Source organism: Pongo pygmaeus, chromosome 7 (genome assembly GCF_028885625.2).
Source record: "Pongo pygmaeus isolate AG05252 chromosome 7, NHGRI_mPonPyg2-v2.0_pri, whole genome shotgun sequence".
Taxonomy (NCBI): domain Eukaryota; kingdom Metazoa; phylum Chordata; class Mammalia; order Primates; family Hominidae; genus Pongo; species Pongo pygmaeus.
Genome location: NC_072380.2, coordinates 114,234,497 through 114,262,476, shown reverse-complemented (window position 1 = coordinate 114,262,476; position 27,980 = coordinate 114,234,497). Strand labels below are relative to the sequence as shown.

Sequence of the window (27,980 nt, the reverse complement as noted above, 5' to 3'; positions counted from 1 at the left end):
CCAGCACTTGGTGATGTCAGTGTTCCATATTTTGGCCATTCTAATAGATGTGTTGTAGTATCTCATTTTAATTTACATTCCCCTGATGACATCTAATGTGAAGCATCTTTTCATATGCTTATTTGCCATCTGCATATCTTGTTTGGTGAGATATCTGTTAATAGTCTTTGGGCCATATTTTAATCAAGTTTTTTCTTTTCTTATTGTTGAGTTTTAAGAGTCCTTTTTCTAGATTTATTGTTTGTATGTGGATCTCCAGTTGTTCTAGCACCATTTGTTGAAAGACTATCTGTGCTCTATTGTATTGCCTTTTCTCCTTCGCCAAAAATCAGATGACTGTATTTATGTGGGTCTATTTTTGAGATCTCCATTCTGTTCCATTGATCTATTTGTCCACTTTCACCAGTACCACACTGTCTTATTACTGTAGCTTTATAGTAAGACCTGAAGTCAGTTAATGTCAGTCCTCCAACTCTGTTCTTCTCCTTCAATATTGGCTGGCTATTCTGGGTCTTTTGCCTCTCCATATAAACTTTATAATAAGTTTGTCAATATCCACTAAATAACATGCTGGAAATTTGATTGGGATTGCTTTGAATCTATAGATCAAGTTAGGAAGAACTGACATCTTGACAATATTGAGTCTTCCTATCCATAAACATGGAATATCTCTTTATTTATTTAGTTCTTTGATTTTGTTCATCAAAGTTTTATAGTTTTCCTCATAAAGATCTCGTACATATTTGTTAGATTTATGCCTAAGTATTTCATTTTGGAGGATGCCAATGTAAATGGTATTGTGTTTTTAATTTCAAATTTTATTTGTTCGTTGGTGGTATATAAAAAAGTAATTAACTTTGTATCCTGAAACCTTGCTATAATCCCTTATTAGTACAGGAGTTTTTTGTTGATTCTTTTGGCTTTCCTACTTAGATGATCATGTCACCTGCAAACAAAGTTTTATTTCATCCTTCCCAATCTGTCTACCTTTTGTTTCTTTTTCTTATTGCATCATTCCAGTATGATGTTGCAAATAAGTAGAGACACCCTTGCCTTATTCCTGTTCTTAGTGGGAAGCTGTGAGTTTGTCACCTTAAGTATGATGCTAGCTGTAGGTTTTTTGTAGATATTCTTTGTCAAGTTAGGAACATCCCCCTCTATTCCCAGTTTACTGAGAGTTTTTAATCATGAGTAGGTGTTGAATTTTGTAAATACTTTTTTGATCTTTTGATATAATCGTGTGATATTTCTTTTTTAGCCTGTTGATGTAATTACATGAATTGATTTTAAATGTTAAACCATACCTAGCATAAATCCCATGTGGTTATGGAGTATAATTTTAAAAATATATTGTTGGATTCAATTTGCTAATTTTTTATTGAAGATTTTGCATCTATGTTTATGAAAGATATTAGTTCATAGTTTTTTTGTTATGTCTTTGGGTTTGGTACTAGGATAATGCTGGCCACATAGAATGAGTTAGGAAGTCTGCTTTCTTCTATACTCTGAATGAGGTCATTGAAAATTGGTATAACTTCTTCCTTAAATGTTTGGTAGAATTCACCAGTGAACCTATCTGGGCCTGGTGTTTTCTATTTTGTAAGGGTATTAATTATTGTTTCAATTTCTTTAATATATAATGGCCTATTCAGATTATTTATTTTGATGACATTTCCAGAGATACTTTTCCGAGTATAATCACCAGATTATCTTCAAGTCTGCACTTTTATGCAGTAAAAATGGGCAAGCATCTGACATGTGGGGAAGGATAGGGGGTCTTTTATGTATATGGACAGATTTTCACCATGAATTCTAATCTTGAGACTCTTCTATGGCAAAATCTGGACCAAACCCTATAATAAAAGCCATTTTAAAGATGTCTAGTTTCTGCAGATGTTCTATTTTCTGAGGGTGATCATGTGATGTTATTCAAGCCTTCCATGTACATTGTGCAAGCTGTGTAATGCAAAACCTGGGCGGCATTTACATACTGGTTTTTGTGCCAATAGAAAATATGTTCACTCTATAATGAGTATGTGTTACCTTTAGAAATGGGGGGGAAAATTTTAAACGGCTTTACTTAAAATATTTTAAATTGGTCTTGAAATCGAATGACATAGGTTTCAATCTGCCACTGACTAGCTGTGTATCCTTGAGCAAGTAACTCAGTTACCTCCTTGATATACTGGCTTACAAAACCCTCCCTAAGCTGTCCCATGTTTGCCCAGTTCATCATGTGCTCCTTACTCTTCTTAGCATTCTGGAATTCTGGTATCCTTTTCAATTCCTCTAACATGCCATGCTGCCGTGGTTTTAATCACACCTTTTTCTCTGCTCAGCACTTCTCCCAACTCCTCATCTGGCTCATTCCTCTTTCTTCTTGACTCAAAGGTCATATCCTTAGGGAGCCCTTCTGTAAAACTCAAGACTGAGTTAGATCCTCCTGGACAAGCACCAGTAGCTATCTTTCTGTATCACTCATTATTTATTAAATGTTTAAATTCTTCAATAACTGTATCATGAGGCCAAGGTCTGTGTCTTTCTTGTTCACTGCTATCTCCCCCAGCCTAACACAGTGCCTGCCACACAGAAAGCACCCATTGAAGATTTTCAAAGGAAAAAATGAACAAATGAACGGAGGTGGAAAATCTCCAAGTTTTCTTTCCATTTTTAGGAGTCAATGTCATTAATTCAGTAAAGAACAAAGATGTGCTGATTGTGTTTGTATGTGCTCATTTGCTTTCAAGTGATAGAACACCCACTCAAACTGGCTTAGGAAAAAAGAGGAATTATTGGTATGATATTGAGGTGGCTCAGAGAATCTGAAGAGGAATTGTAGGAACTACAGAGGCCCTGAGGAGTTCAGAGACTGTAACTGGGAACTCCTGCTGGTAGAAATCTGACTTCAAGCCCCTAATTCTTTTAGAAGGTTCCATTGTTACTCAATCCCAAGTGGACAGACTTCATGGGTCATATATCTTCCTTTTATCCATTATTCTTTTCCTCTGATGAGGGTAACTCCCTATTGTCTCTCAGTTACCATTTTTGTTTTGACTCTCTTTACTGTCAACTGAGGATTTCAGGGTGAAGTTTCTTATGAAAAATTGCTTGGAGAAAAAGCCAGTGTCAAGTCTTGATGTTCTGGAAATTTTTTTTTAGTCCTTCCCAGCCATGACACAAAGTGGATCCAGACTGTCTGGGCTCTCACTTCTCTTTAGTTAAGTTGCTGAGCTCAGGGGATATTGACTTTACATTATGGAAAACTCAATAACTGAACATCTCATTTTGGATGTAGAAAAATTTAGGCCCTAAAAGCTTTAGTGATGAGCTTGATTCATAGACTGCTTTGGTGATGGTAGTAAGGGGCTGGATTTTATTCCTGAGTCTCTACCCGGTGCCCTTTGAATGACCACACTGCCTCTTGAGAGAGAACTTGCATTTGGTTCTTTGGTTGATAACTACTTAGAAAACCGATATTGTCATTTTCCACAGATAAGAGTATGGAAAAGCAACATAGCCTCAAGGCAGGTTTAACAGGACAGATTCCCAGGATAGCTGTGTAAATTAACCATCCCACTCCATTCTGAGAACAAATCTTTTCCGCAATGCTAGATTTGAATTGTAGATGATAGAAAAAGAGCAGTGCAGTTGTTTGATTTCTTTTCTTGCTTGTGTTTAGCACGTTCTCTGATATAAGCCACATAGGCCAGTTCTTGAAAATTGTCAATGCAATTTAAGTCCTTTTGTAAATAGAAATTCTAGAATCAGAGGACTTGACAGAAACTACCAAAAGCCAACTAGGCAACCTTTTACCTCTGGGAGGCCTGTTGTGAAGACCCTGCAGTAGGTTTTTCAGTAGTGGGTTCACTCCCAGCTGGAAGGAACATCTCCCTCCCCTGAGGCCCCGCAGCACTTTGCTGTACTTCTCTTGGGATACTTAAACTCTCTCCCATTTTCTTCCCTATTACCGTTTTAAGTGCTTGTCTTTGCTTCTTCCATAAAGTCTTGCTCAGAACATGCACTAAGCACGCATTTGTTGCCTGTATTAATTTCCTATTGCTGTTATAACAAGTTATCACAAACTTGGTGGCTTTAAGCAATGCAAATTTACCGTATTACAGTACTAGAGGTCAGAGCTCCAAAATGGTCTCACTGGGCTACGGTGTAGGCAGGCTTTGTTCAATTCTGTAGCCTCTAGGAGAGGATCAACTTCCTTTCCTTTTCCAGCTTCTAGAGGCTGCCTACATCTTTGGCTCATGGCCCCTTCCTCCATCTTCATAGCCAACTGCAGTGGTCCAAGACCCTCTTATGCTGCCTTATTTCTACCTTCTTCTTCCACTTGGAAGAACTCTTGTGATTACATTGGGGTCACTGTATAATTCAGGATAATCTCTCTATTTTAAGGTCAGCTGATTGGCAACTTTAATTCCTCTTTGACATGTGAAATAACATACTCACAGTTTCCAGGGATTAGGACATGGACACATGGGGGGCAGGTACAGGGGAGCATGAATCTGCTTATCACATTGCCCAAACACAACTGAAATCAGTAGTCTGACTATTGGAACAATATTGATGGCTGCTTCCTTTATTCAAGTGGCTTTCTGATAATTCATAATAAACTTTTTTTCTGAAATTGATTTTTAAAAATATTCCCAGGAGGGGATAGTTATGTTTTAAATGTCCTAATTAATTATTTTTCTGCATTAGGATTTTTATATATTTGATTTTATTAAAGCAAGATTCACCTCTATTACAGTGTTAGAACATTGATTTATATAAATCTGTGTAAGGGTTATGATAGAAAAGCTTTTGCATTAAAAAAAGAACTAGGCATTAGCAGCTCTTGGAGTATGTGGTGTGTGCTTTTTTAGGGAAAGCTTTTTTAGAAGAGATGCTAATATCAGCAAAGTAATAAACTAATGTCCTATTTCCTCTCTCTTGTAAAAAAATAAATTTAATAGGCTAAATATTATCCTAGGCTGTGGTTTATACTGCCATCAGATGCTACTAAATGGAAATTTGGGTTATGAAAATATAAATATAAATTCATAATTCTCCTGATGTTAAGAACTGTTATAATTTACTGACTAAGGAATTGAGTGGAAGCAGAAAAATCACATTTCTAGCAGATCCATTTTTTAGAAAGCATAACTTAGGGTAAACTGGACCTTAAATAGCACATTTCTTAATTATTCTCCTTAATTATGGAGAGTAGCTCTTTCAGTCTAACTGTACCAGATACACTGCTAAATTTGAACATTACTTCTTATAACCACCCTGCAAGGTAGTTACTAATATTGCCAACTTACAGACAATACAATCAAGGCATAAAGGGGTTGAGTAAATTGTCCTAAAGTCACAGAGATAAAAAGTCATATTTGGGGAGTCCACATTTAATTCAGAGTGTGCCTGACTTCAAAGTTTATACTCTTTCTATTATAACACAGCAAGAGTCCTTGGTGACAACATTTTGCACAGAAACTCAACAAAATATGTGACTTTAGGCTGGAGATCAATTTTAGAATTGCTTCTCTGTTCTTGTTTGTAGGCGTTGTACTGTCAACACAGGCACCACACGGAAAGAATCTACATTTATCACTCTGCTCAGCCCTACTTCCTCATTCTTTGGAACAGAGAGAAATAGAATTTGTGATGATTTGTAAAAGTCAGATTTATAAATGTACAGTAGTGTCAGCCTGACAGCAAAGAGAGATTCATGGTCTTGAAACAATCTTTAAAAAAAAGAGAGCAGGCCAAGTGCGGTGGCTCACACCTGTAATCCCAGCACTTTGGGAGGCTGAGGCAGGCAGATCACTTGAGGTCAGGAGTTCAAGACCAGTCTGGCCAACATGGTGAAACCCCATCTCTAATAAAAATACAAAAATTAGCTGGGTGTGGTGGCACATGCCTGTAATCCCAGCTACAGGAGGCTGAGGCAGGAGAATCACTGCAACCCGGGGGATGAAGGTTGCAGTGAACTGAGATCATGCCACTGCACTCCAGCCTGCACAACAGAGTGAGACTCTGTCTCAGATAAATAAATAGAAATTAAAAAGCAAAAACACAGATTCTATTATAACATTTGCGATAATTGTACTGGATGCTGTTGATGGAAAAATAATATTTTGTAACTTTCCTTTTATATGGGAGATTAAATATAAAGAGGTGATGTGTGGACCATTTTCTTAGAAAACAAATCCTTAGTTTCCTGTGAGAAACTCTCTGTCTCTGAGAAAAGAATTATTTACCTCATTCAAACTGCAAAAAGGCAGACAGGGTGAAAGAAGAGGCCATTTTTACTCCTGTAGTGATTTTGATGTCTCTTTTCTTCTTTTTCTTAGACATCAATCCATATGACTCTTCCATGTCCAGGAAGACTTTAAAGAGTCTTTGCATGAACATTACCAAATACTAATTAAAGTTTACTAATTTAATACTCGGAGAAATAAAGAGCTGTTTTCCAGTATTTCTTCTGCAATGTTTTTAGAATGCACTTCTATTTTCTTCTTTAGGTACTCCTGGAAATTTTATAACATTCCACAGCTTATTAAACGTGTGATATTTCACCTGCACAAGATGTTTTTGATGGTGGACACGCTAACAGTTGGGAATAGGTTTGGCATGTAATAGTGGTATCGTAAATAAAATGGAAATCTCCCTCTTTCTCTCTGTCTCTCCCTCCCTCTCTCTCTCATGTAAAAGTCCATAGAAAAGCAATGTAGCCTTGAAATGGCAGCTTTTCTCCATGAAGTCTTCAGGAACCTAAGCTTCTTCCAGCTTACAGCCCCGCCATCCATCTTTAGGGTGTAAAGCCCACTTCCTCCTGGTCTACAGTGGTAGTCACCATACTCATGGTCCCAAGCAGTAGAATGGTAAAAGGAATTAACATAAAAAGGGGGCAAAAGGCTTAGACAAGTTTGTTTGCCTATTTGTTTTTAAGGAAAATTCTGGAAGCTACCACATGACATATCTGTTTACATCCTATTGGCCTGTTCTTAATCATAAAGCCACAGAGCTAGAAGGGGAGTTAGGAAATGTCTTTATTCTTCACAGCTATTAACAAGTTAAAGATTCTATATCTATGGAACAAAGAGAAAATGTATATTAGAGGACAATTAGCAACTGCTGCCACAGACGTAATAGCTGCTCGTTGAGATCTCTGAAGGGCAGTCATGTGAACATAGCATCAAAGAGAAAAACGTAAATCTTACAGTAAAGTTTTAGGGAGGAGACATTTGGTTCATCATAAGGAACCTTCTAACAGAGTAGTTCCACAATTGTAAGACCTGACATTTTGTAATGGAGAGCTCACCGTTACTGGAAAGTATTCAAGCAGCAGGTGCTTACTACTCCTTAGTGATAGTGTAGAGGGGATTTCTTCACTGAAAGGTAGATAGGACTGGGTGACCACTAAGGTATCTTCTAGAGCCTGTGAAATCTGTTATTTCTTAACAGCTGTAAGATCTGTAATTATGTTCCCTTTTTATCACAGATATTGGTAATTTGAGACTTCTTTCTCTTTTTTTCTTGATTACTCTTCTAATGAGTTATTACTTCTATTAATTTGTTCAAAGTACCAACTTCTGTCTTCTCATTTTTCTCTATTATACATTGTTTTCCGTTCCATAATTTCTTCTCATTTTATTATTTCCTTCCTTCTACTTTCTTTAGTTTTATGATGCTCTTCTTTTCCCAACTATGAGATAGAAATTTAAATCATGGATTGTCAGCCATTTTAAAAATTAAATGCTTTTATTAATTCAAGGTCAAAGAAAATAGAATTGTGAAAGTGCTATAGAAATTATAAAGCACAATACAAGGGTACTATTTTTACCAGTATTTCAGTAACTTCGCTGTAACCCTTTATGACTACAGGTGATGGTGATTTGGAAGATTTTTGTGTCTGCTTCTAACAGTTTGTATGTGCCTTTCAGATGTCAGTTTTGCTTTCCTGAGCACCTTGGCTTTATTCTACTTTGCTGTGTCTATTGGGTTGTAAAGCCAGATAACCCTATTAATAAGGTGTTGAATTAATATCAAAATTCTTTGGCTTTTTGATCCTGGGCAAATGATTTAATTTCTCTGGTGTACGTTTCTGCACCTTTTCTGGTTCTCTGTTTATCCCTGTGGATTTAAATTACCATATGGTGTTATTTTCTGACTCTAATACAGCTTTGCTCTTCCCCCTTTTCCTTTGTGCTGTTGTTGTTGAATATTTTACAACAATATTTTACAATTCTATATATTACAACTCCAATATACAATTATATATATAGTTTTATACAATTGCTTTTTTAATGAGCCAAGAGAAGAAAGAAGAAGAAATATGCATTTATGACATCTTTTATAATTACACAATTACCTTTTCTGATACTCTTTCTATCTGAGGTCACTTGCTTTAAGCATGAAGAACTTCCATGAGTATTTCTTGTGAAGTAGATCTAGTATCAATGTATTTGGTCTGTTTTTGTTTATCTAGGAATATCTTTATTTTTGCCTTCATTTTTGAAAGATAGTTTTGCTGGATATAGGCTTCTTGGTTGACAGCTGTCTTCTTTCAGCACTTTAAATATGTAATCCCACTGGCTTCTGGCCTCCATTGTTTCTGCTAAGTCAGTTGTTAATCTTATTAAGGTTTCCTTACATGTAATGAGCCATTTTTCTCTTGCTCCTTTCAATTTTTTTGTCTTCATCTTTCAGCATTTTAACTATGATATGTCTGGGTGTGGATCTATTTGTATTTATCCTGTTTGGAGTTCATTAGCTTCTTTAATGTGTACATTAATGATTTTATTTAAATTGGGAATTGTGTGCATAGGTGCATATGTTTTATACACATATTGATGTCCCATAATTCTTTGAAGCTGTCTCTGTTCATTTTCTTCATTCTTTTTCTTTCTGCTCTTCAGATTGCATGTTCTCTACCAACCTATTTTCAGCCTCACTCATTCTTTTTTCCACCTATTTAAATCTACTATCATTTCTCTGTAGTGAAATTTTCATTTCAGTTATTCTACTTTTAAACTCTGGCATTTCCAGTTGGTTTTTAAATATAATTTCTATCTCTTTATTGATATTCTCTATTTGATGAGGTATTGTCAGTGTAGCCTCTTTTACTTCATAAAGTATGGTTTTCTTTAGTTCTTTTAACATATTTATAATAGCTGCTTTGAAGTCTTTTTAAAATACGACATCTAAATCATCTCACAGATAGTTTCTGTGTCTGCTTTTTTTCCTGTGTATGAGTTACATTTTCCTTTTTCTTTGCATGTCTCATGACTTTTCATTAAAAGCTGGACCTTTAAGGTAATATAGTATAGCAATTTGGGATTCTGATTCTTCTCTCTTCTCTGGAGTTTCTGTTGCTGTTTGCTTGGGGGTTTTTTGTTGTTGTTTTTAATGACTTAATTAAACTATTTTAGTGAGGTCTATTTTCCCTACACTGCAAAGCCTTTACTATTTATTTTCAGAGGGCACAGCCTTGGGCATACTCACATCACCCTGGAATGACTGGTTTTGGTAGAGCTATATTTGGCCTTCTCTTTCCCAGTCTCTCTGTTATATGGTCTGCTTCATTTGATATCACACCCAGCTGTTAGGCTCCACTAATTTTTTGCTGATTTTTCTAGTATTTCTTAAAATGCTCTTGGGCATAAATTATTGAAGTCTGATCCAATTAAATTCATCCAGTGAAGTTCTGGCGGTTGATATTTGAGGTTTGTTCTCATCCCAGGAAGGATCTTTTTAGCCATCTCCTTTCCTAGTTCTCTTTGATAAACTAGCCGGTCTACAGGTTAGCTTTTGCTCTTCTATAGTTATCCACCTCCTCTCAATTGTTTACCATCAAAATCTCCATTGTTTTCGAGAGCACCCTTAAACTTGAACTTTTACACACTCTATTACAAATAAAGTCAGCTCCTTTGGGGAGGGCTTCAGAGCTCTCTGTTCTTATGGACGGCCTCTCCATCTGGGAAAAATTTCTGAGTAACTGCTTTAGGCATGAGGCAGTGATAGTAGTTTCTAGTCTTCTCGAATTGCCTTCCCTGGCATAGAACCTCTACTCTAAAAGCAAGCTGCATTGAGGGCAATACAAGCCCTGGTATTTTTGATCTGCTGTGCCTAGAGTAGAGTCTCTGCCTTATGAATGGAGGATAGATAGAACAAGGGAGTCCCCAACCTCTTGGGTGCACTCACTAACCTTAGAGCTGGAGAAAGGCTGGTGTCCTACTTTTCCAGTGGAGATAATTATATTCCTTGACTGAGGGCTAATGGGAAAAGGAGGCCAAACTTATTGGCCACATCTTCTCAAGAGAGGAGCTTTTATCAAACTGAGCTGAGGGTTAAGGAGGAACTGGATCTTAATTCAAGTGCTCCAGATCCTCAGTGTTCTTTCAGAGTTTTAGTATATTTTCTTGAATAAATGTTTCTTCATTGTCTATATGCCCTTAGAATGATTATTATGGACTTTATATATATGTTTTTAAAAAGTATTTTCACAAGTTATACTTAAGTCATTGGGGAACAGGTCCATGGAGCTTTTCAAAGTGCCACTTCAAAAGTAGAACCTCAGTTTTAACATAAACATATATGTGCCTTGTCATTAAGTAGTGCTGCATGTAAGTTTTGATATATTTTTGTCATTCAGTTCAAAACGTTTCTAGGTTGCAGTGTACAGGCATTTCTCAAAGATATTGCAGGTTTGATTCCAGGCCACTGCAATAAAGTGAAAGTGAACATTACAATAAAGTGAGTCACACAAATGTTTTGGTTTCTCGGTACATATAAAAGTTATGTTTATGCTATACAGTAATCTATTAAGTGTGAAATGGCATTATGTTTTTAAAAGCATTATATTTTAACTATTTATATATAATTAATTAGATATTAATTTATTAATTATATTATATGATAATTATGTTATACTAATATTATATTAGTTAATATATTATATTGATTATTATATAATTCAATTATATTGATTATTATATAATTTAATTATATTAATTATATATTATATAATAATATCTTAGTTTTATATTACATAATTAATTATATCAATTATATATTACATAATAGTTATAAATAGTATATATTTAGAAATAATGCACTTTTATAGATTATTGGAATATAAAATATTATTTTCTAAAATTGCTAATTTTTAGAAAATAATTTTTCTAAAAATGCTAATAATGCATTTTCACAGATTACTGTTATATAAAAAATTATTTTCTAAAAATTACTAATGATCATTTGAGCCTTCAGCAAGTTCTAATCTTTTTGCTGGTGGAGTGTCTTGCCCCAGTGTTGATGGCTGCTGACTGATCAGGCTGGCGATTGCTGAAGGTTGGGGTGGCTATGGCTATTTCTTAAAATAGGACAACAGTGAAGTTTACCACATCAGTTGGCTCTTCCTTTCATCATGGATTTCACTGTAGCATGAAGTGCTGTTTGATGGCATTTACCCATAGTAGAAAATTGGAATCAATCCTCTCAAACCTTACTGCTGCTTTGTCAACATACTTTATGTAATACTCTGAATCTTTTATTGTCATTCAACAACATTCACAGCATCTTCACCAGAAATAGATTCCATCTCAAGAAACCACTTTCATCTGCAGTTACCTCCTCCACTGAAGTCTTCAACCCCTATAGGAAGTCATCCATGAAGGTTAGACTCAACTTCTCCCAAACTCCTGTTAATATTGATATTTTGGCCTCCTCCCATGAATCATGAATCTTCTTAATGTTATCTAGAATAATTACTCTTATCCAGAAGGTTTTCAATTTACTTTGCCCAGATCCATCAGAAGAATCACTATTTATATACTTTAAGAGCTATAGTCTTATGAAATGCACTTGTTAAATAATAAGACTTGAAGGTTGAAATTACTTCTTGATCCATGGGCCGCAGAATGGATGTTGTGTTACCAGGCATGAAAACAACATTAATCTCCTTGTATATCTCCATCAGAGCTCTTGAGTGACCAGGTGCATTGTCAATTACCAGTAATATTTTGAAAGGGATCTTTTTTTCTGAGCAGGAGGTCTCAATAATGGGCTTAACATAGTTAGTAACCCATGCTGTAAACAGATGTACTGTGATCCAGGCTTTGTTCCATTTATGGAGCACAGGCAGAGTAGACTTAGCATAATTCTTAAGAGCCCTACAATTTTTTGGAATGGTAAATAAGCACTGACTTCAAGTTAAAGTTACCACTTGCATTAGCCCCTAACAAAAGAGTCAGCCTGTTTATTAAAGACTTGAAGCCAGCCATTGACTTCTCTCTAGCTATGAAAGTTCTAGATAGTATCTTCTTCCAATCAGAGGCAATTTCATCCACATTGAAAATCTGTTTTGAAGTGTAGTTACCTTCATCAATGATCTTAGCTAGATCTTCTGCATAACTTGCTGCAGCTTCTCCATCAGCACTTGCTGCTTCATCTTGCATTTTTTTTTTTTTTTTGAGCAGCAGCAAGATTTATTGCAAAGAGCGAAAGAACAAAGCTTCCACAGTGTGGAAGGAGACCCGAGCGGGTTGCCCTCATCTTGTACTTTTATGTTATGGAGATGGCTTCTTTCCTTAAACCTCATGAACCTTTGCTAGATTCAAAGTTTTATTCTGCATTTTCTTTACCTCTCTCAGCCTTTATAGAATTGAAGAGAGTTAGGGACTGGCTTAAGAACAGACTTTGGCTTAAGGAAATGTTGTGGCTAATTTGATCTTCTCTCCAGGCTACTAAAACTTTCTACATATGAACATAAAGCTGTTTTGCTTTTTTTTTTTTTTTTAATCATTCATGTGTTCACTGTAGTAGCATTTTAAATTTCCTTCACGATCTTTTTCTTTGCAGTATAGTTGGCTGTTTGGCACAAGAGGCTTAGTTTTCAGCCTATCTTGGCTTTCAACACGCTTTTCTCACTAAGTCTAATCATTTCTAGCTTTTAAGTTAAAGTGAGAGACAGGCAACTCTTCCTTTCACTTGAACTCTTAGAGGCCATTGTGGGATTATTAATTTAACACTGTTGTATCTCGGAGAATAGGGAAGCTCTAGGGGAGGGAGAGAGATGAGGGAAGGCCAATCAACGGAGCAGTCAGAACACACACATCTATCAATTAAGTTTTTCATCTTTTATGGGCATGGTTTGTGGTGCCCCAAAGCAATTACAAAAGTAACGTCAAAGATCACTGATTACTGATCACCATAACAGATGAAAAATGTTTAAAAACATTGCAAGAATTACCCAGATGTGACACAGAGACATGATTTGAGCTCATGCTGTTGGAGAATCAGCACGGCTAGCCTTGCTTGATGCAGGGTTGCCACAAACGTTCAGTTTGTAAAGATCACAGTATGTGTGAAGCACAGTAAAGCGAAGCACAATAAGAGGAAGTATGTTGGCCGGGCGCGGTGGTTCACGCCTGTAATCCCGGCACTTCGGGAGGCCGAGGCGGGCGGATCACGAGGTCAGGAGATGGAGACCATCCTGGCTAACACGGTGAAACCCCGTCTGTACTAAAAATACAAAAAATTAGCTGGGCGTGGTGGCGGGCACATGTAATCCCAGCTACTTGGGAGGCCGAGGCAGGAGAATGGCGTGAACCCGGGAGACGGAGCTCGCAGTGAGCCGAGATAGTGCCACTGCACTCCAGCCTGGGCCACAGAGGCAGATTCCGTCTCAAAAAAAAAGGAAGTGTGCTTGTAAATCATACAGACGTGGCTTTAACCCATGGACGACTGAGAAATGCATTGCTTAATTTCCATTCAGGGATTCTCTATTTGTCTTTCTAATATTGATTCCTAGCTTTAATCCACTGTTTGCAAAGAGTATTCTCTGTGATTTCAGTCATTTATAATGTGTCAAGACCTTACTTGTGGCCCAGCATGTAGCCAATTTTGGTGAATACATTTGAAAAAAAAAATGTGTATTTTGCAATTTTTGAGGTCACTGTTTTTCAAATATTGACTAATATATTAATTAGGTCAAATTGGTTAATTTTGTAATTTAAATCTATATTTCTACTTTTTTCTGCTGGTTGTGTAAGTTACCGAGAAAGATGTTTAAATTAAGACTATGTTTGTGATTTTTAAAATTTATCTTGATGCTATTAAATGTGTACATATTTGGAAAGGTAAATTATGAAGTATTTATATCTTTAGTAGTATTTCTTGCTTATATTTCTGTAAAGTACTATATCTATAAAGTACTCTTTCTTTCTCTTTCTTTTTCCTCCTTCCTTCCTCTTTCTTTTCCCTTTCCCTTTTCCTTTTTCCTTTCCTTTCCTTTCTTTCCTTCATCCTTTCCCTTTCCTTCCTTCTTTTCTTTCCTTCCTCTTCTCCCCTCCTTTCCCCTCCCCCTTTTTCCCCCTCCCCTCTTTTCCCTTCCTCTCCCTTACCCTTCTCTCCCCTCCCCTCCCCTTTTTCCCCCTCCCCTCTCCCCTCCCCTCCCCTTTTTTCCCCCTCCCCTCTCCCCTCCCCTCCCCTTTTTTCCCCCTCCCCTCTCCCCTCCCCTCCCCTTTTTTCCCCCTCCCCTCCCCTCCCCTCCCCACCTCTCCTCTCCTCCACAACCATAGCTCACTGCTGCCTCAACTTCCTGGGTTCAAGTGATCCTCTTGTCTCAGCCTCTAGTAGCTATAAAGTATTATGTATTGATAGTAATATTGCTACACCAGCTGTGTCTTGGTAGAGTTTGTGTGATATATATGTATCTATCTTTCTACTTTTAGCCTTTCTGTACTCTTGATTTCAAAGTGTGTCTCTTGCATACAGCAAAGAATTAGACTATATCTATTAATACAGTATGATGTTTATTTTCTTTTAATTGCAATATTTGGTCAGTTTATATATTATGGTAATTATTGATATGTTTAAGATTACATCTTTAATCTTATCATTTCTTTCTATTATCTTGTTATTTATTGCTCTTTTTTCCTCCTTTCTTCTTTGGGGAATCAAGTAATTTTTAAAATTATTTTTTCTGCTCTATTAGCTTTTTAGCAGTATGTTCTTTAGTTTTTTTGTTTGTTTGTTTGTTTTTAGTAGCTACTGCAAGGATTACATTGTACCTAATAAGGGACTATTTGTACTTATACAAGAATGCAAGAGTCTTAGGACACTTTAATTCTATTCATCTCTTTTACTTTTGTGCTAATATTCTATATTTGGAATCTACATTTATTTTATATCCCACACATTCTAATTTTATAAAATTCATATTTCTTTAGGTTTATCTATATATTTTCCCTTTCTATATGTCTATGTTTCCATCTGGAATCATTTTTCTTATGCTTAAATGACTCTTGAGAAATTTGGTGTGATTCTGTTGGAATTAATTCTCTCAGTTTTTTACTGAAAATATTTTATCTCACCTTCATTTAAAAAATTCTAATTAAACTTTTATCTTGAAATAAATGTAGATTCACATACAGTTGTAAGAATAATACAGAGAGAACCCATATGCCTTTTACTCATTTTCTTCCAAAGGTAACATCTTGCAAAACTGCAGTAAAAAATTACAATCAGGATATTGATATTGATACAGTCAAGATACAGAAGGTGTCCAGTGCACAAGGGTCCTACTTGCTACCCTTTACAGCCAGGGTACTTTCCTGGCTTCCCTACCTGCTCCTTAACCCCTTGCAACTACTCATCTATTTTTTATTTTGATAATTTTGTCATATCAAGAATGTTACGGAAGTGGATTCATACAGTGTGTGAACTTTTGAGACTTGTTTTTCTGCTCTGTAAAATTCTCTGGATATTCATGCTGGCTTTTGTATGCATAAGTCATTCATTCAATTTTAGTACTAAGTAGTATTCCATCGTATGGATATAGTACAGTTCATTTACTTATTCATCCACCCAAAGCCTCTGGGTGTTCTTGGCTGTCACAAAGCTAGCTGCTATAAGCAAGCAGGTTCATGTTTTTGTGTTAGTGTGTCTTCGTTTCTCTGGAATGTCCAAGTGCAATTGCTGAGTTGCATGATAGTAACTTGTTTAATTTTTCAAAGCAACTGCCAAATTGTTTTTCATAGTAGCTTTATTGGTTTACATTCCCACCAGCAAGGAATGAATAAGTTTCTCTGCATCCTTGCTGGCATTTGGTAGTGTCACTATTTTTTATTCTAGCTATTCTGATCTCATTATGGTCTTAACTTGAATTTCCCTAATGGTTAATGATGTTGAAAATTTTTTTTTGTACTTGTTTGTCATCTGTGTATATTCTTTGATAAAATGTCTCTTCATGTCTTTTGTCTATTCTCTAGTTGGATTGTGTGTTTTACTCTTGAGTTTTGAGAGTTCTTTATATGTCCCAGATATGAGTCCTTTGTCAGATATTTGATTTGCAAATATTTCCCCACCAGCCTGTAGCTTGTCTTTTCATCTTCTTAACAGGTCCTTGTCTATACTATCAATTACTTATTTTGTAGATTATGATTTTGGTGTTGTTCCAGTACCATATGTTGAAAAAAATATTCTTCTTCCATTGAATTGCCTTTGCAGATTTGTCAAAAATCCATTGGTCATATTTATGTGGTGAGCTGTTGGGTTCTCCATTCTGTTCCATTGATGTACATGTCTGTCCCTATGCCAATATCCCACAGTCTTGATAATCGTAGCTATATAATATGTTCTGAAATCAGCTAGACTGATGTCTTCCATTTTATTCCTTTTTTTCAAAATTATTTCAGCTATTTTAGTTACTTTCTTTTTCAAAATAAATTTTAGAATAATTGTGTATATATCTGTAACAAATCTTCCTGAGATTTTGATTAGAATTGTGTTAATTCTGTGAATCAGTTAGAGGTTAGTTGTTATCTTTGCTGTGTTGAATCTTTCAATCTATAAACATGGCATCTGTCTCCATTTATTTGAACCTTCTTTGATTTCTTTCATTGGCATTTTGTAGTTTTCAGAATACAAGTCCTGTACCTGTTTTGTTAGATTTATACTTATTTCATCTGGGTTTGAGCAATTGTAAATGGCACTGTATTTTAAAATTCAGTCTCTACATGTTCATTACTAGTGTAGAGAAATACAATTGATTTTCAGGTTTATCTTGTATCCTGTGATCTTTTCAAACTCATCTATTAGTTACAGGAAGTTTTGTTTGTTTTGCAGATTCCTTGGGGTTTCCTATATAGATAATCATTTCATCCACAAATGAAACAGTTTTATTTCTTCCTTTCCAACCTGTATGCCTTTAAGTTCTTTTCCTCACCTTATTGAAATGGCTAGAACTTTTGGCATGTTGTTGAATCAGTGGTGAGAGTGCACATCCTTACCTGGTTCCTAATCTTAAGGAGAAAACATTTACTCTCACTATTAAGTATAAAATTAGCCGTATACTTTTGGTAGATACTTTTTATCAAGATGAGGACATTCCTCTCACTCTCATTTTTCTGTGAGCTTTTATCATGAATGGTGTTAAATTTCTTCTAGGACTTTGAAGACATAAATATTAGATTTTCTTTATAGTCCCATGGGTCTCAGAAGCTCTGTTTCTTATTTAATTTATTTTTTGCAGTCTGTAGTGTTCTTGGGAACAGAAGACACTCCTCTTTTTTTTTTTTTTTTTTTTTTTTTTTTGAGATGGAGTCTCGATGTATCGCCAGGCTGGAGTGCAGTGGCGTGATCTCGGCTCACTGCTACCTCTGCCTCCCAGGTTCAAGCGATTCTCCTGCCTCAGCCTCCGGATTAGCTGGGACTACAGGTGCACGCCACCACACCCAGCTAATTTTTGTATTTTTAGTAAAGACAGTGTTTCACCATGTTGGCCAGGATGGTCTCAATCTCTTGACCTCGTGATCTGCCCGCTTTGGCCACCCAAAGTGCTAGATTACAGGCATGAGCCACCACACTTGACCTCCACATTCATTTTTAAAGAACATTTTCTCTGTATATATAATTAAAAATTTGCACTTTTTCCTTTTGTCATTTCAAAGTTTATTATTTCATTATCTTCTGGATTTGACAGTTTCTGTTGAAAAGTCTTTTGTTGCTCCTTTAAAGTTAATGTGGTGTTTTTATCTTGCTGTTTTTAAGATTTTTGGCATTGTCTTTAGTTTTTAGCAGGTTGATCATGAGGTTTCTAGGTGTGATTTTCTTTGTAGTTGTTTATCCTTTTGGGGGTATATAGAACTTTTTAAATCTGTTGTTTTGTATTGCAAACCCTAAACATTTGAGACAGGTCTCAGTTAATTTAGAAAGTTTATTTTGCCAAGGTTGAGGGCGCATGCCCGTGACACAGCCTCAGGAAGTCCTGATGACATATGCCCAAGGACATCAGGGCACAGCCTAGTTTTATACATTTTAGGGAGACATGAGACATCAATCAATATATGTAAGAAGTACATTGGTTCCATCCAGAAAGGCGGGGATAACTCAAAGTAGGGAGGGGCTTCCAGGTCACAGGTAGGAGAGAGACAAATGGTTGCATTCTTTTGGGTTTTTGAAGCCTTTCCAAAGGAGGCAATCAGAAAATGCATCTATCTCAGTGAGCAGAGGGATGACTTTGAATAGAATGGGAGACAGGTTTGGCCTGAGCAGTTTCCAGCTTGAATTTTCCTTTCAGCTTCATGATTTTGGGGGCCCAAGATATTTTCCTTTCACGATGTCTTTTTGTAAATTTTGAAAATTTCTTCGTTCTCTTCAAATATTGCTTATTCTTTATGCTCCTGTTCTCTCATCTTTCAAATTCACATTAGCCTTTCATCATATTCCAATGTCTCTTACATTTTTCTGTATTTTCTATTCTTCTTATCATGCTTCAGTCTAGATATTGTCTGCTGATCTGTCTCTTTCATTAGTTTTCTGTTTTTGTGTATGTTCTCTGCTCTTAAACCCATCTATTGTACTTTTACTTTCCATTGTATTTTTTAGGTACTTAATTTTAATATTTTCCTTTTTTATAAATTTCATTTTTGTGTGAGGATTCTCCAGTTTGCCGTCTATTTCCTTGAACATACAAATTAGAGTTATTTTAAAGTCCCTGTCTGATGATTACAGAAGATGAATAACTTGAGTCTACCTATATTGCCTATTTTTTCCTCAGAGATTGTGGTCAATTAGACCTATTTCCTGGCATGCTTAGTGATTTGGGATTGAATTGAAAATGGTGTATGAAAAATTTTAGAGGTTCTGGAAAATGTCATCTTCCTTTAAAGAGGGTTGATTTTTCTGGAAGGTAGTCAGAAAGGGGGCAAATTATCTTGATCCAATTAGGGAGTGTAATGATTCTAGGGTGGATCCTGGCTTTTGTGAGGCCTCATCTATTTCCTGTTTTTCATTTCTTCTAGGACTTAGCCTTTCAGTTTTGAGATATTACCAGGTTCCAGCTCCTTGGAGGATCTGAACTATAATTTTGGTCTCCCTGGCACTACATGACTGCCAAACTCTGCCTTTCTGTTTTAGCCTCTTTGCTGCATTTTATGCTTCACTTCTTGTCCTCTTGTCTCATGCCATTTAGGAATTGGGAAGTGCTTCAAGGGGAAAACGGTACAGATTGTTGGAATATCTTCTCTGTGATTCCATTTTTTTTCTCTCTCTCTACAATCTTAGTCCCTCAAGTCTTGAATGCATTTAAATATTTGTACTGCAATTTTTCTCTCTTCAGCTTCTGAGAATGCTAAAAGCCCCACACCACTTAAGAATCATCCAATAATTTAAGAAGAAAAGCAATGAGAAATGCAGAGTCTATACCTCAGTGTTTCACTGAATGTTTGTGTCTTCCCCAAATTCATATGTTGAAACCCTAACTCACAAAGTGATGGTATTAGGAGGTGGGCCCTTTTGGGAGGTTGTTAGACCATAAGGGTAGTGCCCTCATAAATGGGATAAATTTCCTTATAAAAGAGGCCCTAAATAGCTGTCTTCATCCTGTGTGCCTGTCCTACCATGTGAAGACTCAGCTTGAAGGTGCCATCTAGGAAGCAGGAAATGGGCTCTCACAAGAGACCACATCTGTGGGAGCCTTGATCTTGGACTTCCCAGCCTCCAGAACTGTGAGACATACATTTCTGTTGTTTATAAGCTACCTAGTTAATGGTATTTTGTTATAGCAGTCCAAATGGAATAAGACACTCAATATATTTTCCTTTTATCTGAGACCCTGGCACTTAAAATTTTTGCTGCCTCTGCCACTCTTTGATGTCTTCCAGCCATTAAAAAAATATATATATCTAGCTATTTTTGTTATTTCAGTGAGAGTATTGGTTTGAACACATGCTACTTCATCATAGTGGGAAACAGAACTCACCCAAGCCTGTGCATTCTGAATATTGATTCAGCTAAGACTATAATAATTTAGGCATAGTTGTATTCAGGACATTTTCTCTGGTTTACTTTGCCCATTTTCCTTGATTCAAATTTTTCTGACTAGATTATTTTCTTGCCATAGAACTCCGTAGGCCAAAGACAGATTAAGATCTTCAGAGTTCCAAGATGGAGAAAAGATAAGTTGGCCTTCTCTCTTTCACAAAAAATTTAAAAATAAAAGCAACCCTACAGTGTAAAATAAACATGAGAAATAATTCAATTTTTTCTAAAAACATATCAAATGTAAATTATTTCCAAAATTTTACAGAGCTAAGCTTCTTAAGTATAAATCCTGGCTCTGCTATGTAGTAGGTAGGCAAATTACTTCATCTCTCTCTTCAGTTTCTTCAGTTGTGAAATATGGAATAGTGCCTGCCTCGTAGGATTATTATAGTAAATGATTTAATAAATGTATAGTACTTAGAAAAATGTTCCACTGTAGTAAGCACTCGATGTCAGTTAATGTAAAAGATTTGCCAACATCAAGAACCATTAAGTACGTCCACATATAACTTACATGTGCTCATAATAAACATTTATTTATTTATTTATTTATGAGTAGGGTTAAGTTTGATTTACTTGGAGCCATCCAGTTTTAGAAAAGTTTATGATAACTCAACATTTTTGTTCTTTCTTTTTTCTTCTTTGCCTTTTTTTGAGGGTGGGGGTTGGAGAGAGGCTCTCTTCCCTATTAGTAGGAAGAAAAAGGAACCATTTCTTTCTACTCTTCAACATTTATTTCCCAATAGTTGAGTCATTCAACATGGATTGAGGATTCACTGTGTTCTGGGCTGTGTGCTAACTGTAGTGTTGTACAGATGAATAAGATTTCATCCTTTCCCTGAAGATCTTTGTAGGCTTATCAGAGTCAGACAGATAAAGAAGAAATGACATACACACTTGAGCCATCTACCCTGTGGCAAGGTGTCAGAATTTTATAATATATTAAATTTATTATCCTCCAAACAACCTTAAGATGTAGGCACTGCAGCTCAGAGGACTTAAGTAACTTGCTCAAGGTCCAACCATAAAAAAGATGAAATTTGAACCCAGTAGCTCTAAACAGTAGGTCCAGGCCTGCCCACTAACGTTAAGACAGAGGAGACAGCAACATCCCTATGTACAAACATCGACAAAAGACTGGTTAGAATTGCATGACCCAAACCACCTGTTAGTTCAGGTGTGTGAGCCCAGGTCAGACTGCTTGTTTAGTGGCATTTACCAGTTATTTCTGGCAAAGTGGTCAAACTAATAATAGGCAGCCCTGACATTCTTACAAAGAGTGAAAAATAAGATGCAGAACTATTTTTGAATGGATATTTTTAAATTTGGTGAATCATTTTCACCTTAAAAAATGACTTGTCAATTAGAAAATAAAATGGCACATATTCTCTTCGGTGTAGTGGGCTGTGATTGGAGAAAGCTCTCATGTGTATTTCCTATGATACTTTCAACTACGTTTGGGTTAATTAATCAAATTGGTAGAAATCTGAGCTCCAAAGAGATCACCATCATGCCTTCAACCTCACAGAAGACTGGTAGCTTCTTTCACTCTAAGAGGAAACTCTAAACCTAGGTAGTTTGCAAAGGAAAATGAGTAGGTAGGCAAATTACTTAATCTCTCTCTTCAGTTTCTGGTTGAAGCATGTTGTAGAAAAAAGGGCTACATGCACCCACTTTTCATTTTGAAGGTCAGTTCACTAATTTTTTTTTTTTTTTTTTTTTTTTTTTTGAGACGGAGTCTCACTCTGTCGCCCAAGCTGGAGTGCAGTGGCATGATCTTGGCTCACTGCAACCTCCACCTCCCAGGTTCAAGCGATCCTCCTGCCTCAGCCTCCTGAGTAGCTGGGACTACAGGCATGTGCCACCATGCCTGGCTAATTTTTCATATTTTTAATAGAGACGGAGTTTCACCATGTTAGCCAGGATGGTCTCGATCTCCTGACCTTGTGATCCACCGGCCTCGGCCTCCCAAAGTGCTGGTATTACAGGCGTGAGCCACCATGCCCAGCCGGTTCACTGAATATTTTAATAGTTCACTGAATATTTTAATACTGCCCAAGGCAGTATAAAGTATACTTAGTCTTAAAAATGCTAAACCAGTCAAAATAAAAGTGTTGGTTTTTTGCTAATTTTCAAATTAATCCATTTAAAGTCCTGAATTTTAGTCATTTTTTTTTTTTTAAGAACTGAGAATTTCTCGTTTCAGAAGACATCACCTATTAGCAGAATGTGGCACTGCAGTTTTTCTCTCTTAAATGCTAAAGCTGCATAAAGAGGAGGAAGAGTTGATTAGGCAGCCATGTATTAGAGCCAGAGAGGTGGTAAATTAAGCAACTCAGAGAACGTGGGTCCAGGGAAAGCTAGAAGGATATGTTTCTCTGCCTCTTCACGTTCCCTCATTTGTATGATGTGCATTTCTGAACATAAAAGCAGAACAATAATTGGAACAAATTGTTAGTTTATGAATTGTGGCTGTTGGTGAAATCTGCCTCTAGTGAGGCTTTAGGTAGACATTGGATTCCATTGTCCTTGTTCAAACAGGTAAATTCCCAGCTGTCATTAATCTGAAATTAAAGGAGGAAAGTTCTTTATAGTTTGATTTCAGTTTTGCAGTGCTACAGCTAATCGCATCAGGAAAATAACTTTTTAAATAAAAATCTATCTTTTCTCCCAGTTGGGGCTGGGACAGAAATAAAGGAAGATGAAAAGGAGGATGGAATAGGACGATTCTATGACCAGGCGATTTGAACATTAGTCTTACTAAAGAAGCAATTTCTGATTCTACTAAAGAAATTTCATTCTTTTACAGTGACACAAATGTAATCTGCCTGGCTGGCTTAGGTTCCCTTTATATTTTGTAGCACCCCAGAGCTACTCTTTTTTATTTATTTATTTATTTATTTTAAGAAACAGAATAGAAGTCGTTATAAGTCTAGCATGTAAAGGTCCTTAGGGTTTTGAGGGCAGTCTCTTCTCCCCTGCCTTTTAACTCCTTGTCCTTTGTTTGGGCATACATTTTCTGAATGTCTTTTTCAGAGTACCTTCTTGTGAGTTTCATTGATTTTGTTTAATTGGCTTCCCATTAATTAAGAAGGAGAATTAACTGGGAAATAGGCACGTGTGCAGAGTTAAAAGTAAGCTAGGGTGGTCCTAAAGGAAATAAAGCTGATGTTAGAAAACATGTGAGATAACCCTTTTATTCTATGGCTCTCGGCTTTCATTACACTTTGTGTTTGTGGAACACTGGCCCTGTTAATGTTGAGTCCCAGCAAGGGGGTGTGGATGAGGGGACTCAAGAGGGGAGGATTTGGCACCCATATGGCCCCAAAGCACAGTTTTCAGCTTACTCACATGGTTATTTTAAAGTAACACTGTTTTGAAACTCCTTCGGTCATCATTTTTGCCTAGACATTTTACAGTACAGGAATCCTGAATTTATGTTGTCTGATGTCTACATCCTACTTGGCATCAGGATCATTAAACTGTCTTATCTGTCTCTGAGCCATAAGCCACTGTTATGAACCCAAGCCACTGTTTTTTATTTCTCTTTCCATCACAAGCATGGTCTCAGTATATCCGTGTAGATTCTGATGTAGTTTTTAAAATACATTTTCTTCCAACCCCTCCCCCTGAGCTTCTGTTTTTATATATTTGCTTGCAAATAAGTTTAATTGGCTAAGAAAACTACTCCAGAATTTTTCAGTTTCTTTCCTTTTGTTATAGAGAAAGAGAGAGAGAGAGACATGCTTCATGCTGTTGATAGTGAAACAAATGAGAACTTCAGGGTGGCATGTATTTTCCTGCAAGTAACTGTAGAGAAAAGACACCAAAGCCTTAAAGAGGAAAGTTGTAGGCATGCTGGAGTCACAACTTCGGGGGTTGAGGTTGTCAGGGAGCTGTCCGTGATGGTTCTATGGTGTGTGTGTACACACATACTCTCTCTCACACACACATACACCACAGTGACAGATGACCTATTGAAATAATTTCAGAGCCGGTCTGTGGTTGCTACGACAACCAATGATCTCTTGGCTTTCATCTGGCCATGTGACAGGGACTTTGACGTCAGCTAGAGGCAGAGTCTGTGGCTGAGTCCACACAGTCAAAGGCTTGTGAGAATCTGGTGGATGCTGGACCTTGCTGCTGCTGCTACTGCTGTTTCCAGGGGCTGCAGAGCATGGACTGTTAAATCTTGCACTTCTTCTGAGTGAGGTAATTAGTTTGCTTTATATACAATAGTTAGATGTTTTTATAGCTCATTGTGGTTTTCCCCTCTCTCTTACCTCCTACAAGTTTGTATTCATGAACAATTATTGTTGTACCAAGGGGAAAATGTGAAGCAGCTTCTAGTTGTGAATTTCAGGCAGGTTCTCTGGAATTTGGTTAAATTTGGATTAATGTTCTGTGAAGTAGGTTAAAATATAATCGTCTTGCTTGCTCAACACTTGCTAACATAACATTATTTAGACATACGGATTTTGCAGCTTGAGCCAAATATTCTCTCTTGAATTCCAGGAATCCTCCCTTCAGTATTGTTTTGGGTTTAAAAACTCCAGCATAGCCTTGCAATGTGTTTCTAACTTTTCTTTTTACAATTGCTACTCAATTCTGAATCAGCCTAAAATAGTTTGGAATTTGGTTTCTATCTTGTTTGCAGCATTCATATTTAGCAACAATAGGAACCACGGGAAATAACATTATAACTGAAACAAAAGTTGGGATTTTGCTTGTAAGTAAGACCTTTGGTATTCTGAAAGTACCAGGAAAAATTGTCAACAGTTTCCTGTTTAGAGAGAAATAATCAGGAATATGCCAAGGAAGTTGGGGTGGAACCTTTTACATGTGTGCATGCAATTGCTTTTTGGTTGTTAGAGCAAAGTGCATATTTCCAGTATCCTCCCCTGAAAATTCAGCTGTGAAGAGAATGGCATGAGATGGTCTTTACTAAGGAGTCATGTAAGCTGTTGTTATTTTTAAAAATCGTCATAATTACCTAAAGAAGAAAACAATAGCCCTAAAATGAAAGGTATCATTGACACAAGTTCTACTTTAACTCAAACACAGATAGAAGTAGTCACTCACAATTTGCTCTGGATCTTAAATGAATAATTTGATAACTGTGATTAATAAGAATTTTTATCTCTTTATTCCTATAATACTATTTACTACAAATTGTTTTCTTTGTATTGTAGTTCCTTTCCTTCCCAAGTTTAGCAATTTCAGATTTTCTTTCATGACATACAGGTTGAATTGTTTTGGAGCTTGTAATTTAAAGAATACCTGTAGTACTGAAGTTAGCCAAAGTCTAGATTTATAACCAGGTGTCTAAATCTTACAAGTTTAACAGGAAAAGGGGCAAATTTTAGAGCACTACATGTAATACAGCTAGTATTTTAATTAGTAGAAAAAACCGGTTTAACTGTATATATGAATACTGTATATTCACAGTGTGTGAATTATACCATAATTTAGTGCAAGAATATATTGTTTAAATTTTTATGTTCTTTATTAGTTTCAGAATTCTAATAGCATTTATTTTACTCTTGGAGATGAAAATTTTGAACAGTATTTAGCTACAGTAATCAGTGAATAACTGTGGGTATATCAATAATTTCTCAATAGCTTTCAATGAGTGAATATTCATTTAACTTGCTGGCATTTGACATGTCTGTTTTGGGTCAGGGTCTCCACGGAGGATTTTCCAAAAGCCTAATGTGCTTTCATTCCAGGCACATCTACTGAGACATAATCTCATCATTTAATTGATCTCAAAATTATAATAACCCAGAGGCCATATTCTTAACACCCCTAGAAAAATGATAATTTATATGTAACATTTCAGTTGAGCACAGATAAGACCAGTAGCACTGTCATTTAACAGCGCTATCTTTGATGAGATACACTTTGACATTTACTTCTTTTACTCAAAATGTGGAATTATCATTATAGTTTTTCCAGGTAGCAGAGATTTTCTTGGTGCTGTCTCTATGATGTTTTAAATTAAGGTCTTATAATAATTGTATTCAATGCCCTTTCAAGATAGACTGCATTTCAGCAGTATGAAATATAAGAGAATTATTCAGTGTTGATGGCAAAATCTCAATGATGAAGTTTATCACTAAAAGAAAACAACCTATGCTGTGAAAGCAGAGATGCTCTAGAATCTACAGGTCTTTTCCTATGGGAAAATAAGGGAAAAAAAAGACTCTCATCAGAATCATTTATTTACAGCATTGAGACTATGTTGATTTCAAGGTCATGTTTGTTGCAGCTTCAAAAGATGCTGGCAAGGAACGAGTTACTCTAGAAACCTGGCTGTTGCATTATTAAATATTTTGTGTATAGTTTCGGGCATTCTTAACCCTTTTGGTGCTGTGGACCTCTTTGGCAGCCTGGTGAAGCCTATGTACTTTTCTCAGAATTATGTTTTTACATGCATAAAATAAAGTATGCAGGGTTACAAATCAAACCACTTTCATTCATTGAAAAACGTTAACTAAATTTTACAAAATTGTGATACATGCTTTGTTAGTAACACATTATTAATAATACAAACTAACAGCAGTTATAATAACTACCATAATTTTGAAGTAGTGGTGAGCATAAAAGATATTTCAGGATATCTAAAACAACTGTAAAATGAGGTGAAAATATCTGTGATTTCTCTTGGCAACAATATCACAGGTGCTGTGGCTTGTGGCCTACATTTTAATTGAAGGAAATACTAAATTTCAGTTTGAGGTTGGTGAAACTAAGGATGTAATATTTTTCCCAACCAAGTTCCCCAGGCCCTCTTGAATTTTATCCACCCCTGAGTCAATTGATAGGTATGTTAGTGATGCCAAAAGGTGATAGAACTGCACTGGACAAAACCTATCACCCCATTTCCACATTCAGTTCCACCGCATCGGATTTTATTCTTCGAGTGTGTGAATTTTGCAATGTTCTCTAAATACTGCATGAAAAGGAATAATATGTTCAGGTAGCTACCAAACTGTAACTTTCTTTTATTTTCCTCCTTGAGATCCATTAACAACAGTCTTATGTCCCCTGGATTGGAAAACCCTTACCTGGTTAGACAGGGGTTAAGAGGAAAACTCATAGTGTTAGTACAATTTATGCGAGTTAAAACCATGGGCCACAGAAGGTACTTCATGTGCTCATAACATTTGAAGCAAGCATTAAAGAATGCATGTGGCTTTCCAGCTTAATGTAAAGCACATACACGTGTGAATTGATCAATTGTCACGTTAATTCCAGATACTCAAGAGAGAGCCCTAAAGGTTTATCTGACAGAGGTCTCTAGGATGACGCATGTTTGAAATTAAGCCGGAAGTGGAGACACTTCCCAAGTATCTGAATGCAGAACCTTATTTGGCTTATTGGATATTTAAGACCAATACAGGGGGTATTAATAGTATTGTTTAGTGTGACTTATGTAAGTAATTGTCTCATTCTACATGTTTCTTTAAATGTGCAGAAAATAGTGCCTGATCTTCCTCTCCAAACCAACAGCATAACTTTGCAGTTGGTCAGCTGCCGTCACAGACCTATATTCAGAATGTCCAAAGTCATCCTTTCTATGACATCAGCACCCGCCGTCTCCGCGTAAGAGAATGGGAGCTATGACATTTTGCACAAGCTGTTGTTTAAACTCA

The 27,980-nt window shown here is 36.3% G+C and overlaps 1 protein-coding gene across 12 annotated transcripts in view; it reads left to right on the top strand.

Moving 5' to 3' along the window:
• The window catches only part of NCALD (neurocalcin delta), a 454,184-nt gene that overhangs the window by 321,751 nt on the left and 104,453 nt on the right, over window positions 1-27,980 (top strand). The window contains exon 1 of one of the 12 annotated variants that reach the window (XM_054498374.2): window positions 24,382-24,534. The exons of 10 other annotated variants lie outside the window; for them this stretch is intronic. The gene's annotated coding sequence lies outside the window, so the exon portion shown is untranslated. Of the gene's footprint in view, window positions 1-24,381; window positions 24,535-27,980 lie in introns of those variants that run through there. One more of the 12 variants, XM_054498377.2, reaches the window with a different exon arrangement.